Source organism: Ranitomeya imitator, chromosome 3 (assembly GCF_032444005.1).
Source record: "Ranitomeya imitator isolate aRanImi1 chromosome 3, aRanImi1.pri, whole genome shotgun sequence".
In the NCBI taxonomy this organism is placed as follows: domain Eukaryota; kingdom Metazoa; phylum Chordata; class Amphibia; order Anura; family Dendrobatidae; genus Ranitomeya; species Ranitomeya imitator.
In genome coordinates, this window is record NC_091284.1 from 13098260 (window position 1) to 13116181 (window position 17922).

General features: G+C 45.1%; 1 protein-coding gene across 3 annotated transcripts in view; it reads right to left on the minus strand.

Annotated features, from left to right (window-relative positions):
* Positions 1-17922, minus strand: part of LOC138672486 (uncharacterized) — a 429950-nt gene that overhangs the window by 152513 nt on the left and 259515 nt on the right. The gene's annotated exons all lie outside the window — the stretch shown is intronic.

A 17922-nucleotide genomic window follows, 5' to 3' on the forward strand; every position in this document is an offset into this window, starting at 1 on the left:
TCTGGGAAATTGAATATGCAAATTGCCTCTTCAGAGAGGAAGAGAACTAGAACTCTAGTGTCACCTGTTGGAAGAGCAATCCAACAAATCATCATCGACCCTTTAACGAGCCTTGTAATAGGACCTAGGATAAAAGCCAAATCAGAAACTCAATTTGCAGACAAGGTGTTTCAGAGTATTGATCCTCATCAGTGCAAACTATGAGAACTGATTTGACTAGGTAAGAGGCAAACGTCGATGAATTTTTTTATTTTTTTGATTCAGTAAAAAAAATTGGATTTTTCTGGTAAAAAAACAGCCTTAAAAACCAAATCTGGCATTTCAACTTTTTTTGGGGAAAATTCAGAATATGGTTAAAAAAATATATATATATTTTGATAGACTGGACTTTTACAGACATAATGACACCAATTATGCTTATCCCCTTCCTGAAATTTAATATACAGGTACGTTCTGGCGATTTGGAGGGCACAGGAGCTGAACTCCAGCAGACACAGCCAGGAGAGGAGCCCGCATCACCCCGGCTGTTTAACCCTCTCAAACCTGCGATCAAAAGCGATCTCAGTATTTAGGAGACGTAATTGCAGACTGCCAGTGGTTGTCATTAAAACCCAAAATCAAATGACAACCAACCTCCGGGTCGGCCAAATACATATAATACCCCAGTAATACCCTCTTACCTGTAATCTCCAGTACATGAGGTATAGAAAGTGTGGGGTACATATAATACCGCAGTAATACCCTCTTACCTGTAATCTCCAGTACATGAGGTATAGAAGGTGTGGGGTACATATAATACCCCAGTAATACCCTCTTACCTGTATTCTCCAGTACATGGGGTATAGAAGGTGTGGGGTACATATAATACCCCAGTAATACCCTCTTACCTGTAATCTCCAGTACATGGGGTATAGAAGGTGTGGGGTACATATAATACCCCAGTAATACCCTCTTACCTGTAATCTCCAGTACATGGGGTATAGAAGGTGTGGGGTACATATAATACCCCAGTAATACCCTCTTACCTGTATTCTCCAGTACATGGGGTATAGAAGGTGTGGGGTACATATAATACCCCAGTAATACCCTCTTACCTGTAATCTCCAGTACATGAGGTATAGAAGGTGTGGGGTACATATAATACCCCAGTAATACCCTCTTACCTGTATTCTCCAGTACATGGGGTATAGAAGGTGTGGGGTACATATAATACCCCAGTAATACCCTCTTACCTGTAATCTCCAGTACATGGGGTATAGAAGGTGTGGGTACATATAATACCTCAGTAATGCCCTCTTACCTGTAATCTCCAGTACATGGGGTATAGAAGGTGTGGGGTACATATAATACCCCAGTAATACCCTCTTACCTGTAATCTCCAGTACATTGGGTATAGAAGGTGTGGGGTACATATAATACCCCAGTAATACCCTCTTACCTGTAATCTCCAGTACATGGGGTATAGAAGGTGTGGGGTACATATAATACCTCAGTAATGCCCTCTTACCTGTAATCTCCAGTACATGGGGTATAGAAGGTGTGGGGTACATATAATACCCCAGTAATACCCTCTTACCTGTAATCTCCAGTACATTGGGTATAGAAGGTGTGGGGTACATATAATACCCCAGTAATACCCTCTTACCTGTAATCTCCAGTACATGGGGTATAGAAGGTGTGGGTGCATATAATACCTCAGTAATGCCCTCTTACCTGTAATCTCCAGTACATGGGGTATAGAAGGTGTGGGGTACATATAATACCCCAGTAATACCCTCTTACCTGTAATCTCCAGTACATTGGGTATAGAAGGTGTGGGGTACATATAATACCCCAGTAATACCCTCTTACCTGTAATCTCCAGTACATGAGGTATAGAAAGTGTGGGGTACATATAATACCCCAGTAATACCCTCTTACCTGTAATCTCCAGTACATGGGGTATAGAAGGTGTGGGGTACATATAATACCCCAGTAATACCCTCTTACCTGTAATCTCCAGTACATGGGGTATAGAAGGTGTGGGTACATATAATACCTCAGTAATGCCCTCTTACCTGTAATCTCCAGTACATGGGGTATAGAAGGTGTGGGGTACATATAATACCCCAGTAATACCCTCTTACCTGTAATCTCCAGTACATTGGGTATAGAAGGTGTGGGGTACATATAATACCCCAGTAATACCCTCTTACCTGTAATCTCCAGTACATGAGGTATAGAAAGTGTGGGGTACATATAATACCCCAGTAATACCCTCTTACCTGTAATCTCCAGTACATGAGGTATAGAAGGTGTGGGGTACATATAATACCCCAGTAATACCCTCTTACCTGTATTCTCCAGTACATGGGGTATAGAAGGTGTGGGGTACATATAATACCCCAGTAATACCCTCTTACCTGTAATCTCCAGTACATGAGGTATAGAAGGTGTGGGGTACATATAATACCCCAGTAATACCCTCTTACCTGTATTCTCCAGTACATGGGGTATAGAAGGTGTGGGGTACATATAATACCCCAGTAATACCCTCTTACCTGTAATCTCCAGTACATGGGGTATAGAAGGTGTGGGTACATATAATACCTCAGTAATGCCCTCTTACCTGTAATCTCCAGTACATGGGGTATAGAAGGTGTGGGGTACATATAATACCCCAGTAATACCCTCTTACCTGTAATCTCCAGTACATTGGGTATAGAAGGTGTGGGGTACATATAATACCCCAGTAATACCCTCTTACCTGTAATCTCCAGTACATGGGGTATAGAAGGTGTGGGGTACATATAATACCTCAGTAATGCCCTCTTACCTGTAATCTCCAGTACATGGGGTATAGAAGGTGTGGGGTACATATAATACCCCAGTAATACCCTCTTACCTGTAATCTCCAGTACATTGGGTATAGAAGGTGTGGGGTACATATAATACCCCAGTAATACCCTCTTACCTGTAATCTCCAGTACATGGGGTATAGAAGGTGTGGGGTACATATAATACCCCAGTAATACCCTCTTACCTGTAATCTCCAGTACATGGGGTATTGAAGGTGTGGGGTACATATAATACCTCAGTAATACCCTCTTACCTGTAATCTCCAGTACATGGGGTATAGAAGGTGTGGGGTACATATAATACCCCAGTAATACCCTCTTACCTGTAATCTCCAGTACATGGGGTATAGAAGGTGTGAGGTACATATAATATCCCAGTAATACCCTCTTACCTGTAATCTCCAGTACATGGGGTATAGAAGGTGTGGGGTACATATAATACCCCAGTAATACCCTCTTACCTGTAATCTCCAGTACATGAGGTATAGAAGATGCGGGGTAAATATAATACCCCAGTAATACCCTCTCTTACCTGTAATCTCCAGCACATGGGGTATAGAAGGTGTGGGGTACATATAATACCCCAGTAATACCCTCTTACCTGTAATCTCCAGTACATGGGGTATAGAAGGTGTGGGGTACATATAATACCCCAGTAATACCCTCTTACCTGTAATCTCCAGTACATGGGGTATTGAAGGTGTGGGGTACATATAATACCTCAGTAATACCCTCTTACCTGTAATCTCCAGTACATGGGGTATAGAAGGTGTGGGGTACATATAATACCCCCTTACCTGTAATCTCCAGTACATGGGGTATAGAAGGTGTGAGGTACATATAATATCCCAGTAATACCCTCTTACCTGTAATCTCCAGTACATGGGGTATAGAAGGTGTGGGGTACATATAATACCCCAGTAATACCCTCTTACCTGTAATCTCCAGTACATGAGGTATAGAAGATGCGGGGTACATATAATACCCCAGTAATACCCTCTCTTACCTGTAATCTCCAGTACATGGGGTATAGAAGGTGTGGGGTACATATAATACCCCAGTAATACCCTCTTACCTGTAATCTCCAGTATATGGGGTATAGAAGGTGTGGGGTACATATAATACCCCAGTAATACCCTCTTACCTGTAATCTCCAATACATGGGGTATAGAAGGTGTGGAGTACATATAATACCCCAGTAACACCCTTTTACCTGTAATCTCCAGTACATGAGGTATAGAAGGTGTGAGGTACATATAATACCCCAGTAATACCCTCTTACCTGTAATCTCCAGTACATGGGGTATAGAAGGTGCGGGGTACATATAATACCCCAGTAATACCCTCTTACCTGTAATCTCTAGTACATGGGGTATAGAAGGTGTGGGGTACATATAATACCCCAGTAATATCCTCTTACCTGTAATCTCCAGTACATGGGGTATAGAAGGTGTGGGGTACATATAATACCCCAGTAATACCCTCTTACCTGTAATCTCCAGTACATGGGGTATAGAAGGTGCGGGGTATATATAATACCACAGTAATACCCTCTTACCTGTAATCTCCAGTACATGGGGTATAGAAGGTGTGAGGTACATATAATACCCCAGTAATACCCTCTTACCTGTAATCTCCAGTACATGGGGTATAGAAGGTGTGGGGTACATATAATACCCCAGTAATACCCTCTTACCTGTAATCTCTAGTACATGGGGTATAGAAGGTGTTGGGTACATATAATACCCCAGTAATACCCTCTTACCTGTAATCTCCAGTACATGAGGTATAGAAGGTGTGAGGTACATATAATACCCCAGTAATGCCCTCTTACCTGTAATCTCCAGTACATGGGGTATAGAAGGTGTGGGGTACATATAATACCCCAGTAATACCCTCTTACCTGTAATCTCCAGTACATGGGGTATAGAAGGTGTGAGGTACATATAATACCCCAGTAATACCCTCTTACCTGTAATCTCTAGTACATGGGGTATAGAAGGTGTTGGGTACATATAATACCCCAGTAATACCCTCTTACCTGTAATCTCTAGTACATGGGGTATAGAAGGTGTTGGGTACATATAATACCCCAGTAATACCCTCTTACCTGTAATCTCTAGTACATGGGGTATTGAAGGTGCGCGGTACATATAATACCCCAGTAATATCCTCTTACCTGTAATCTCCAGTACATGGGGTATAGAAGGTATGGTGTACATATAATACCCCAGTAATACCCTTTTACCTGTAATCTCCAGTACATGGGGTATAGAAGGTGTGAGGTACATATAATACCCCAGTAATATCCTCTTACCTGTAATCTCTAGTACATGGGGTATAGAAGGTGTTGGGTACATATAATACCCCAGTAATACCCTCTTACCTGTAATCTCCAGTACATGAGGTATAGAAGGTGTGAGGTACATATAATACCCCAGTAATATCCTCTTACCTGTAATCTCCAGTACATGGGGTATAGAAGGTATGGTGTACATATAATACCCCAGTAATATCCTCTTACCTGTAATCTCCAGTACATGAGGTATAGAAGGTGTGAGGTACATATAATACCCCAGTAATACCCTTTTACCTGTAATCTCCAGTACATGGGATATAGAAGGTGTGGGGTACATATAATACCCCAGTAATACCCTCTTACCTGTAATCTCTAGTACATGGGGTATAGAAGGTGTTGGGTACATATAATACCCCAGTAATACCCTCTTACCTGTAATCTCCAGTACATGAGGTATAGAAGGTGTGAGGTACATATAATACCCCAGTAATATCCTCTTACCTGTAATCTCCAGTACATGGGGTATAGAAGGTATGGTGTACATATAATACCCCAGTAATACCCTCTTACCTGTAATCTCCAGTACATGAGGTATAGAAGGTGTGAGGTACATATAATACCCCAGTAATACCCTTTTACCTGTAATCTCCAGTACATGGGGTATAGAAGGTGTGAGGTACATATAATACCCCAGTAATATCCTCTTACCTGTAATCTCCAGTACATGGGGTATAGAAGGTGTGGGGTACATATAATACCCCAGTAATACCCTCTTACCTGTAATCTCCAGTACATGAGGTATAGAAGGTGTGAGGTACATATAATACCCCAGTAATATCCTCTTACCTGTAATCTCCAGTACATGGGGTATAGAAGGTATGGTGTACATATAATACCCCAGTAATACCCTCTTACCTGTAATCTCCAGTACATGGGGTATAGAAGGTGTGGGGTACATATAATACCCCAGTAATACCCTCTTACCTGTAATCTCCAGTACATGGGGTATAGAAGGTGTGGGGTACATATAATACCCCAGTAATACCCTTTTACCTGTAATCTCCAGTACATGGGGTATAGAAGGTGTTGGGTACATATAATACCCCAGTAATATCCTCTTACCTGTAATCTCCAGTACATGGGGTATAGAAGGTGTGGGTACATATAATACCCCAGTAATACCCTCTTACCTGTAATCTCCAGTACATGAGGTATAGAAGGTGTGAGGTACATATAATACCCCAGTAATATCCTCTTACCTGTAATCTCCAGTACATGGGGTATAGAAGGTATGGTGTACATATAATACCCCAGTAATACCCTCTTACCTGTAATCTCCAGTACATGGGGTATAGAAGGTGTGGGGTACATATAATACCCCAGTAATACCCTCTTACCTGTAATCTCCAGTACATGGGGTATAGAAGGTGTGGGTACATATAATACCTCAGTAATGCCCTCTTACCTGTAATCTCCAGTACATGGGGTATAGAAGGTGTGGGGTACATATAATACCCCAGTAATACCCTCTTACCTGTAATCTCCAGTACATTGGGTATAGAAGGTGTGGGGTACATATAATACCCCAGTAATACCCTCTTACCTGTAATCTCCAGTATATGGGGTATAGAAGGTGTGGGGTACATATAATACCTCAGTAATGCCCTCTTACCTGTAATCTCCAGTACATGGGGTATAGAAGGTGTGGGGTACATATAATACCCCAGTAATACCCTCTTACCTGTAATCTCCAGTACATTGGGTATAGAAGGTGTGGGGTACATATAATACCCCAGTAATACCCTCTTACCTGTAATCTCCAGTACATGGGGTATAGAAGGTGTGGGGTACATATAATACCCCAGTAATACCCTCTTACCTGTAATCTCCAGTACATGGGGTATTGAAGGTGTGGGGTACATATAATACCTCAGTAATACCCTCTTACCTGTAATCTCCAGTACATGGGGTATAGAAGGTGTGGGGTACATATAATACCCCAGTAATACCCTCTTACCTGTAATCTCCAGTACATGGGGTATAGAAGGTGTGAGGTACATATAATATCCCAGTAATACCCTCTTACCTGTAATCTCCAGTACATGGGGTATAGAAGGTGTGGGGTACATATAATACCCCAGTAATACCCTCTTACCTGTAATCTCCAGTACATGAGGTATAGAAGATGCGGGGTACATATAATACCCCAGTAATACCCTCTCTTACCTGTAATCTCCAGCACATGGGGTATAGAAGGTGTGGGGTACATATAATACCCCAGTAATACCCTCTTACCTGTAATCTCCAGTACATGGGGTATAGAAGGTGTGGGGTACATATAATACCCCAGTAATACCCTCTTACCTGTAATCTCCAGTACATGGGGTATTGAAGGTGTGGGGTACATATAATACCTCAGTAATACCCTCTTACCTGTAATCTCCAGTACATGGGGTATAGAAGGTGTGGGGTACATATAATACCCCCTTACCTGTAATCTCCAGTACATGGGGTATAGAAGGTGTGAGGTACATATAATATCCCAGTAATACCCTCTTACCTGTAATCTCCAGTACATGGGGTATAGAAGGTGTGGGGTACATATAATACCCCAGTAATACCCTCTTACCTGTAATCTCCAGTACATGAGGTATAGAAGATGCGGGGTACATATAATACCCCAGTAATACCCTCTCTTACCTGTAATCTCCAGTACATGGGGTATAGAAGGTGTGGGGTACATATAATACCCCAGTAATACCCTCTTACCTGTAATCTCCAGTATATGGGGTATAGAAGGTGTGGGGTACATATAATACCCCAGTAATACCCTCTTACCTGTAATCTCCAATACATGGGGTATAGAAGGTGTGGAGTACATATAATACCCCAGTAACACCCTTTTACCTGTAATCTCCAGTACATGAGGTATAGAAGGTGTGAGGTACATATAATACCCCAGTAATACCCTCTTACCTGTAATCTCCAGTACATGGGGTATAGAAGGTGCGGGGTACATATAATACCCCAGTAATACCCTCTTACCTGTAATCTCTAGTACATGGGGTATAGAAGGTGTGGGGTACATATAATACCCCAGTAATATCCTCTTACCTGTAATCTCCAGTACATGGGGTATAGAAGGTGTGGGGTACATATAATACCCCAGTAATACCCTCTTACCTGTAATCTCCAGTACATGGGGTATAGAAGGTGCGGGGTATATATAATACCACAGTAATACCCTCTTACCTGTAATCTCCAGTACATGGGGTATAGAAGGTGTGAGGTACATATAATACCCCAGTAATACCCTCTTACCTGTAATCTCCAGTACATGGGGTATAGAAGGTGTGGGGTACATATAATACCCCAGTAATACCCTCTTACCTGTAATCTCTAGTACATGGGGTATAGAAGGTGTTGGGTACATATAATACCCCAGTAATACCCTCTTACCTGTAATCTCCAGTACATGAGGTATAGAAGGTGTGAGGTACATATAATACCCCAGTAATGCCCTCTTACCTGTAATCTCCAGTACATGGGGTATAGAAGGTGTGGGGTACATATAATACCCCAGTAATACCCTCTTACCTGTAATCTCCAGTACATGGGGTATAGAAGGTGTGAGGTACATATAATACCCCAGTAATACCCTCTTACCTGTAATCTCTAGTACATGGGGTATAGAAGGTGTTGGGTACATATAATACCCCAGTAATACCCTCTTACCTGTAATCTCTAGTACATGGGGTATAGAAGGTGTTGGGTACATATAATACCCCAGTAATACCCTCTTACCTGTAATCTCTAGTACATGGGGTATAGAAGGTGTGGGGTACATATAATACCCCAGTAATACCCCCTTACCTGTAATCTCCAGTACATGGGGTATAGAAGGTGCGCGGTACATATAATACCCCAGTAATATCCTCTTACCTGTAATCTCCAGTACATGGGGTATAGAAGGTATGGTGTACATATAATACCCCAGTAATACCCTTTTACCTGTAATCTCCAGTACATGGGGTATAGAAGGTGTGAGGTACATATAATACCCCAGTAATATCCTCTTACCTGTAATCTCTAGTACATGGGGTATAGAAGGTGTTGGGTACATATAATACCCCAGTAATACCCTCTTACCTGTAATCTCCAGTACATGAGGTATAGAAGGTGTGAGGTACATATAATACCCCAGTAATATCCTCTTACCTGTAATCTCCAGTACATGGGGTATAGAAGGTATGGTGTACATATAATACCCCAGTAATACCCTCTTACCTGTAATCTCCAGTACATGAGGTATAGAAGGTGTGAGGTACATATAATACCCCAGTAATACCCTTTTACCTGTAATCTCCAGTACATGGGATATAGAAGGTGTGGGGTACATATAATACCCCAGTAATACCCTCTTACCTGTAATCTCTAGTACATGGGGTATAGAAGGTGTTGGGTACATATAATACCCCAGTAATACCCTCTTACCTGTAATCTCCAGTACATGAGGTATAGAAGGTGTGAGGTACATATAATACCCCAGTAATATCCTCTTACCTGTAATCTCCAGTACATGGGGTATAGAAGGTATGGTGTACATATAATACCCCAGTAATACCCTCTTACCTGTAATCTCCAGTACATGAGGTATAGAAGGTGTGAGGTACATATAATACCCCAGTAATACCCTTTTACCTGTAATCTCCAGTACATGGGGTATAGAAGGTGTGAGGTACATATAATACCCCAGTAATATCCTCTTACCTGTAATCTCCAGTACATGGGGTATAGAAGGTGTGGGGTACATATAATACCCCAGTAATACCCTCTTACCTGTAATCTCCAGTACATGAGGTATAGAAGGTGTGAGGTACATATAATACCCCAGTAATATCCTCTTACCTGTAATCTCCAGTACATGGGGTATAGAAGGTATGGTGTACATATAATACCCCAGTAATACCCTCTTACCTGTAATCTCCAGTACATGGGGTATAGAAGGTGTGGGGTACATATAATACCCCAGTAATACCCTCTTACCTGTAATCTCCAGTACATGGGGTATAGAAGGTGTGGGGTACATATAATACCCCAGTAATACCCTTTTACCTGTAATCTCCAGTACATGGGGTATAGAAGGTGTTGGGTACATATAATACCCCAGTAATATCCTCTTACCTGTAATCTCCAGTACATGGGGTATAGAAGGTGTGGGTACATATAATACCCCAGTAATACCCTCTTACCTGTAATCTCCAGTACATGAGGTATAGAAGGTGTGAGGTACATATAATACCCCAGTAATATCCTCTTACCTGTAATCTCCAGTGCATGGGGTATAGAAGGTATGGTGTACATATAATACCCCAGTAATACCCTCTTACCTGTAATCTCCAGTACATGGGGTATAGAAGGTGTGGGGTACATATAATACCCCAGTAATACCCTCTTACCTGTAATCTCCAGTACATGGGGTATAGAAGGTGTGGGGTACATATAATACCCCAGTAATACCCTTTTACCTGTAATCTCCAGTACATGGGGTATAGAAGGTGTTGGGTACATATAATACCCCAGTAATATCCTCTTACCTGTAATCTCCAGTACATGGGGTATAGAAGGTGTGGGTACATATAATACCCCAGTAATACCCTCTTACCTGTAATCTCCAGTACATGAGGTATAGAAGGTGTGAGGTACATATAATACCCCAGTAATACCCTCTTACCTGTAATCTCCAGTACATGAGGTATAGAAGGTGTGAGGTACATATAATACCCCTGTAAGGAGGTGAAGCACAAGAAGAGTCCGGGGGCGGTTACCTTCTTGGCTCCGTGCCTGGAACCATTGAGCTGTGCTACAGGTTCGCCAGGGGGAAGACTTAGAGACTGGGACAGGAAGGAAGCCGGGCAGAGAGTGGGAAAGGCGCGCGTGCAAGGAGCAGAGCAGCGTCAACAGTGGTCAGAGCAGGGTGCAGCTGCGCTCCGGGGAGGAGAGAGCTCCCGGTCAGAGGACAAATACAGTGAGACTGCCCAGAAAGACTGCATCTTGTGAGTACATGAAAGCGGACTCTGCTATGACTGGAGAGGGGCGCTTTGAGACCCGTGTAGAGACATTGGCCTGTGTAGAGACTGTGACCCCCTGCTACTCGCAGTATCAGTACAGAGACTGTGACCCCTGGTACCCACGGTATCAGTGCAGAGTCCTTGATTCCTGGTGAGAGACTTAATAATAGACTGACCATCGTTTTCCCGGGATAGGCTGTGCTGTAAAAGCTAAAGACTCAGAGCCTGAGCATTTCACATTAACTCCCGAAACCCCAGGCAGCGGGCTCCTAGAGACTACTCAGCCCACGGACAACAGAGGGACGAAAAGTGCCGCTGTTTCTCGGCGCCTATGTTGGAGAAGACGACCCTTCCAGCAAGTCCTCATCAGACTGATAAGTGTTCTTTTCTCAAGAAAATCCTGCTTACTTCTGTTACACTGTTTGACTCCCATATTTTTGCACTGTTTTATTGCTAGTTATATTCCATTGCTTCCTCCCTGCGAGGAGAACCTGATTCCTGTTATTAAACCCCTCAACTGTTGGTCTGTCTGTTCCGTGGTGACATACTCAGTACCTGCATACTATTACATTTGGCATAGTCGGCAGGATGTCACACAGTAGCGCGGACAGGGCAGACCAAGCAGCTGGGGAAGTTCCCAGGTCTAGCATTTCCCTAGGAACCATGTTGAATAATTTGCCAAGGTTCACTGGGAACAATGTAATGCTGTGGAGTTGGACGGAGCGTATACGGGGAATGATGCGGATGCATCCCATGACACCAGCCCTGGAGGCAGAAATTGCATTGATGGCCCTGGAGGGGGAGGCGCGGGATTCTGTCATGCATAGGTCCCCCCGGGAGAGATATACCCTGGACAAGGTGCTGCGCATACTTGAGGAGACGCATGGGGACCCCACTGACGTAGGGGAACTTCGCATGCAACTGTTTCACCGGGTACAATGGGAGGGGGAGACCGTGACCCAATTCATGAACGCCCTACAAGTGCTTCACACTGCTATCAGACGAAAGGACGGTGTAGGTGTTGGGTCAGTTGATGTGGTGCTCAGAGATCAGCTGGTGACGGAACTGCGTGACGCAACGATGAGACAAGCACTGCGAGAGCACATGCGAGTAAAGCCAGACATGACTTTCTCTGAGGTTCGCAGTGAGGCGCGTGTGCGAGAACAAAGGAAGGGTGCAGAGCGGGGAGGTAACCACCACCGCAGACAATATTCCCCAGTGGGTGGAGGACCTGAGAATGGAGATTAGACAGGTCCGTGAAGAAATGTCGGCCTCCAGAAGAACTAGGGCAGAAGGGCACAGCCCTCTGGTGCGAGACAGAGAAGCTGCCCCCTGAAAGGAGGGTGAAACTACCAGGAGGAGAAGCCCTCTTACATGCTGCACTTGTGGAGAATCCAGCCACATTTCTCGATGGTGTCCCCGGCGGAGCCGACCATCCCCGCGTCCTCCTTTAAACTAGGTGGCTCTGAGCTCGAGGGGCACCGCTCGGAGCGTGAAGAACAGAGGAGGAGGAGTAAAAGTCCCCACAGCCTTGTTTCCACGTGCCCACTGGTCTGGGCAGAAATCAATGGAAGAGCAGTGCGATGCCTGATAGACACCGGCTCACAAGTGACCACCATGCCTGAGAGATATTTCCGCCGTCACTTCACAGAGGCGCTATGGCCAGAATGGGGCCCTGTGATCAAACTTATGGCAGCCAATCACTTGCCCATCCCGGTCGCAGGGGTGGTATGGCTGAACATAGAGGTCTGCGGAAAAGACCTCGGGAGAAGAGGATTGGTACTGGTGGATGGAGAGGTAGCTAAAGACCATACCGTGACCCTGGGCATGAATGTGTTAAAAGACCTCGGAGGCCTGATTTTCAACGAGTCCCTGGAACAGTTCCTGCAACAATGGAGCGACCAAACCCCCAGAGAAGGGTCTTTCAACAACTGATACTGACCGCTCAGGTCCGGGAAGCATACAGCGACGGAAAGGAACTCGGCAAAGTCGTCGCCCCCACCTCGAGTGTTGCCCCCTGGGAAAACGGTGCTTCCCCTGCCTATACGAGCTGGCATCCCGCTGGAAGGGGTCAAAGTCAAAATTGAGCCCAGTAGAGCCGACCAGCTGCCGTCAGGAATATTGGCCGCATGGTCCCTGGCTACCGTGCGGGATGGAACTGTCCTTGTGCGCTGCATAAATTTGAGGGAGACAGATACAACTTTTCCCCCTAGAAGCGAGGTGAAGGGAATGCTGTCACACATGCTGAAGAAGGGAGTTATACACGAGAGTCAGAGCCCGTGGGCTGCCCCTATAGTCTTGGTGAGAAAGAAAGATGGGTCCTTGCGGTTCTGTGTGGACTATCACCGGCTCAACGCTTGAACAGTGCGGGACTCGTACCCACTGCTCAGGATAGAGGAGTCCCTGACGGCACTAGGGAATGCCAGATATTTCTCCACGTTAGACTTGGCCAGCGGCTACTGGCAGGTGCCCATGTCGAGCAAGACCGAGCCAAGACGGCTTTCATCCTTCCGATGGGACTGTATGAGTTCGACCGGATGCCCTTCGGCCTAGCAAACACCTCAGGAACATTTCAGCGACTCATGGAGAGATGTCTGGGGGACCTGAACTTTGAATCCACTTTGATTTACTTGGATGATATCATCGTCTTTGCCCCCACCTTTGATGAGCATCTGCAGAGACTAGAGCAAGTTCTGAGTTGGCTACAGAAGTATGGCTTGAAAGTGAAACCCCAGAAATGTCCCCTCTTCCGTACCGAGATTGAATACTTGGGACGCGTTGTCTCCGCTGAGGGGGTGAGGCCTTCCCAGGAGAAGATCGCTGCGGTGCAAGAGTGACCAACTCCAAAAACTGTGAAAGATGTGCGTGCGTTCCTGGGACTCACATGATACTTCAGACGCTTCGTAAAAGACTTTTCCCGCCTTGCTAATCCACTCCAGGAGTTGGTGAGGGGAGTGCCCTCTTGCGCCAAAAACAGGAACATACAGTGGGGGAAGCATCAGGAGGAGGCATTCTTGGCTTTGAAGAAGGCTTTGACGGAGGCCCCCATGCTGGCCTATGCTGACTTCACACAACCGTTCATCTTGCACACTGATGGGAGCCTGCAGGGCCTCGGGGCCGTACTATCGCAGATGCAGGACGGGAAAGAGCTCGTCATCGCATACGCCAGTCGGTCTTTGCATGACTCGGAAAATAATCCAGAAAACTACAGTTCGTTTAAGCTGGAGTTGTTGGCGCTGGTGTGGGCAATGACTGAGAAGTTTGCGGAATATCTGGCTGGCTCAGAAGTTCATGTACGCACTGATATCAATCCGTTGGCCCATCTCGAGAATGCCAAGTTAGGGGCCCTAGAACAACGTTGGGTAGCCCGAATGGCCAAGTTCCGATACAGAATTTCGTATAAAAGAGGAGCTGACAATGTTCATGCGGATGCCCTCTCCTGAGTAAACTATCGCAAACCAGCTCCCAGCCAGGATGAACAACTGGAAGATGTGGAGGTTCCAGGTTTTGGAGAGACTGCCAGGATGGTGGCAGCGACGCGGGAAATTGAACAGGAAGAGGCTTGTGTGAATTTGCTGGAGCAGCCCCGCGATGAGTGGGTCCGAGTGCAGCATCCAGAGATAGCTCAGTTGAGAAGGTGGGCACGAGAGGAGGTTCATGTCACCTGAAGTACTGAAGATGCTACACCAGTGGGAGAGGCTCCAGTTGCGAGATGGTATCCTGTACTGGAAGGTATTCCTGCAAACAGAACTCAGTCTTGTATGGCAGATGGTGATTCCCTCGTCCTTGATAGATCAAGTGGCTAAGGAAGCACATGGGAAAGGAGCACACTTTGGGCCAGAAAAAACTTTCCAGTGGTTACAGCGCCTATTTTATCATCCCAACTTAAGGAACATTGTGGAGAAAGTATGTCAGCAATGCAGAAGTTGTGAGCTGGTCAAACCACCAGAACAACGAGCCCCCACAGAGATGGTAAGGTCTTCTGGCCACCTGCTGGCAATAGATTACTTGACAATTGGACCAGCACACCAAGGCTATGAGCATTGTTTAGTGATGATAGACCACTTTACTAAATTTGCTGTAGTGACGCCCACGTGGGCCCAGAATGCCGAGTCTGCTGCTCACGCAATTTGCAAACACTTCATACAGATGTACGGGTGTCCTGTTCAAATCCATTCTGATCAAGGGGCCTGCTTCCTCGGAAGAGTGATGGAGGAGCTGCACCAGCTGTACAAAATCGATAAGTCCCAGACCACCCCTTATCATCCACAGGGAAATGGGGCTTGTGAAAGATTTAACCACACTCTGATTTAAATCCTGAGGACCCTGGAAGAGGACCAAAAGGTGAAGTGGACTGAGTCCGTCCCTGAATTGGTGTGGGCTAGGGTTGAGCAAAACGGATCGGACATTTTCAAAAGTCGCCGACTTTCAGCAAAGTCGGGTTTCATGAAACCCGATCCGATCCTAGTGTGGGATCGGCCATGAGGTCGGCGATCATCGCGCCAAAGTCGCATTTCCTATGACGCTTTCAGCGCCATTTCTCATCCAATGAAGGAGGACGCAGAGTGTGGGCAGCGTGATGACATAGGTCTCGGTCCCCACCATCTTAGAGAAGGGCATGGCAGTGATTGGCTTGCTTTTTGTGGCATCACAGGGGCTATAAAGGGGCGTGCACGCCGACCGCCATCTTTCTTCTGCCGAACTTAGCATAGGGAGAGGTTGCTGCAGAAGAAGGGATATAGTTAGGGAGGGAAGATTAACCTCCAAACCGCTTGTGCTGTAGCGATTTCCACTGTCCAACACCACCTTTTCTTTGCAGGAACAGTGGAGTTTTTTTTTTTGTGCATCAGCTCTGTAGCTTATTAGGCTGCCGTATAAGGCTCCCTGATAGCTGCATTGCTGTTTGTACGCCGCTGTGAAAACCAACTGCTTTTTTAACAGCAAAAATCCTGTTGCTCCTTTTTGCACAGTTCTCTTGTTTCTTTGTCCACACTTTTGTGTGCAGTAGTCCTTTTTATTGCTGCCATACTTGCCCTTTGATCATTGTAGGGAGATTGAAATTGAACTACAGCCCTTGTATTTTTTTATATATCTGCTAGCCACGTTCTGCCACTTACATTGTGTAGTGTAATACACAAGGCCTATTTTTTTGCTGCAGTCTCCCCCCCAAAAAAGGGAGATTTAAATTGCCAGCAAGTTTCTATACGTCAGTTCTGTTAGTCGTATATCTGCCAGCCACGTTCTGCCACTTACATTGTGTAGTGTAATACACAGGGCCTGTTTTTTGCTGCAGTCTCCCCCCCCCCAAAAAAAAAGGGTGATTTAAACTGCCAACAAGTTTCTATACATCAGTTCTGTTAGTCGTACATCTTCCAGCCACGTTCTTCCACTTACATTGTGTAGTGTAATACACTACGCCTGAGTTTTGTTGCAGTGTCCCCCCCCCCCCCCCCCCAAAAAAAAAAGGGAGATTAAAATTTTCCACCAGTTTATATACAGGTCCTTCTCAAAAAATTAGCATATAGTGTTAAATTTCATTATTTACCATAATGTAATGATTACAATTAAACTTTCATATATTATAGATTCATTATCCACCAACTGAAATTTGTCAGGTCTTTTATTGTTTTAATACTGATGATTTTGGCATACAACTCCTGATAACCCAAAAAACCTGTCTCAATAAATTAGCATATCAAGAAAAGGTTCTCTAAACGACCTATTACCCTAATCTTCTGAATCAACTAATTAACTCTAAACACATGCAAAAGATACCTGAGGCTTATATAAACTCCCTGCCGGGTTCATTACTCAAAACCCCCATCATGGGTAAGACTAGCGACCTGACAGATGTCAAGAAGGCCATCATTGACACCCTCAAGCAAGAGGGTAAGACCCAGAAAGAAATTTCTCAACAAATAGGCTGTTCCCAGAGTGCTGTATCAAGGCACCTCAATGGTAAGTCTGTTGGAAGGAAACAATGTGGCAGAAAACGCTGTACAACGAGAAGAGGAGACCGGACCCTGAGGAAGATTGTGGAGAAGGACCGATTCCAGACCTTGGGGAACCTGAGGAAGCAGTGGACTGAGTCTGGTGTGGAAACATCCAGAGCCACCGTGCACAGGCGTGTGCAGGAAATGGGCTACAGGTGCCGCATTCCCCAGGTAAAGCCACTTTTGAACCATAAACAGCGGCAGAAGCGCCTGACCTGGGCTACAGAGAAGCAGCACTGGACTGTTGCTAAATGGTCCCAAGTACTTTTTTCTGATGAAAGCAAATTTTGCATGTCATTCGGAAATCAAGGTGCCAGAGTCTGGAGGAAGACTGGGGAGAAGGAAATGCCAAAATGCCTGAAGTCCAGTGTCAAGTACCCACAGTCAGTGATGGTGTGGGGTGCCATGTCAGCTGCTGGTGTTGGTCCACTGTGTTTCATCAAGGACAGGGTCAATGCTTTATGGTGATGAAGATTTCATTTTTTCAGCACGACCTGGCACCTGCTCACAGTGCCAAAACCACTGGTAAATGGTTTACTGACCATGGTATTACTGTGCTCAATTGGCCTGCCAACTCTCCTGACCTGAACCCCATAGAGAATCTGTGGGATATTGTGAAGAGAAAGTTGAGAGACGCAAGACCCAACACTCTGGATGAGCTTAAGGCCGCTATTGAAGCATCCTGTCATAACATCTCAGCAGTGTCACAGGCTGATTGCCTC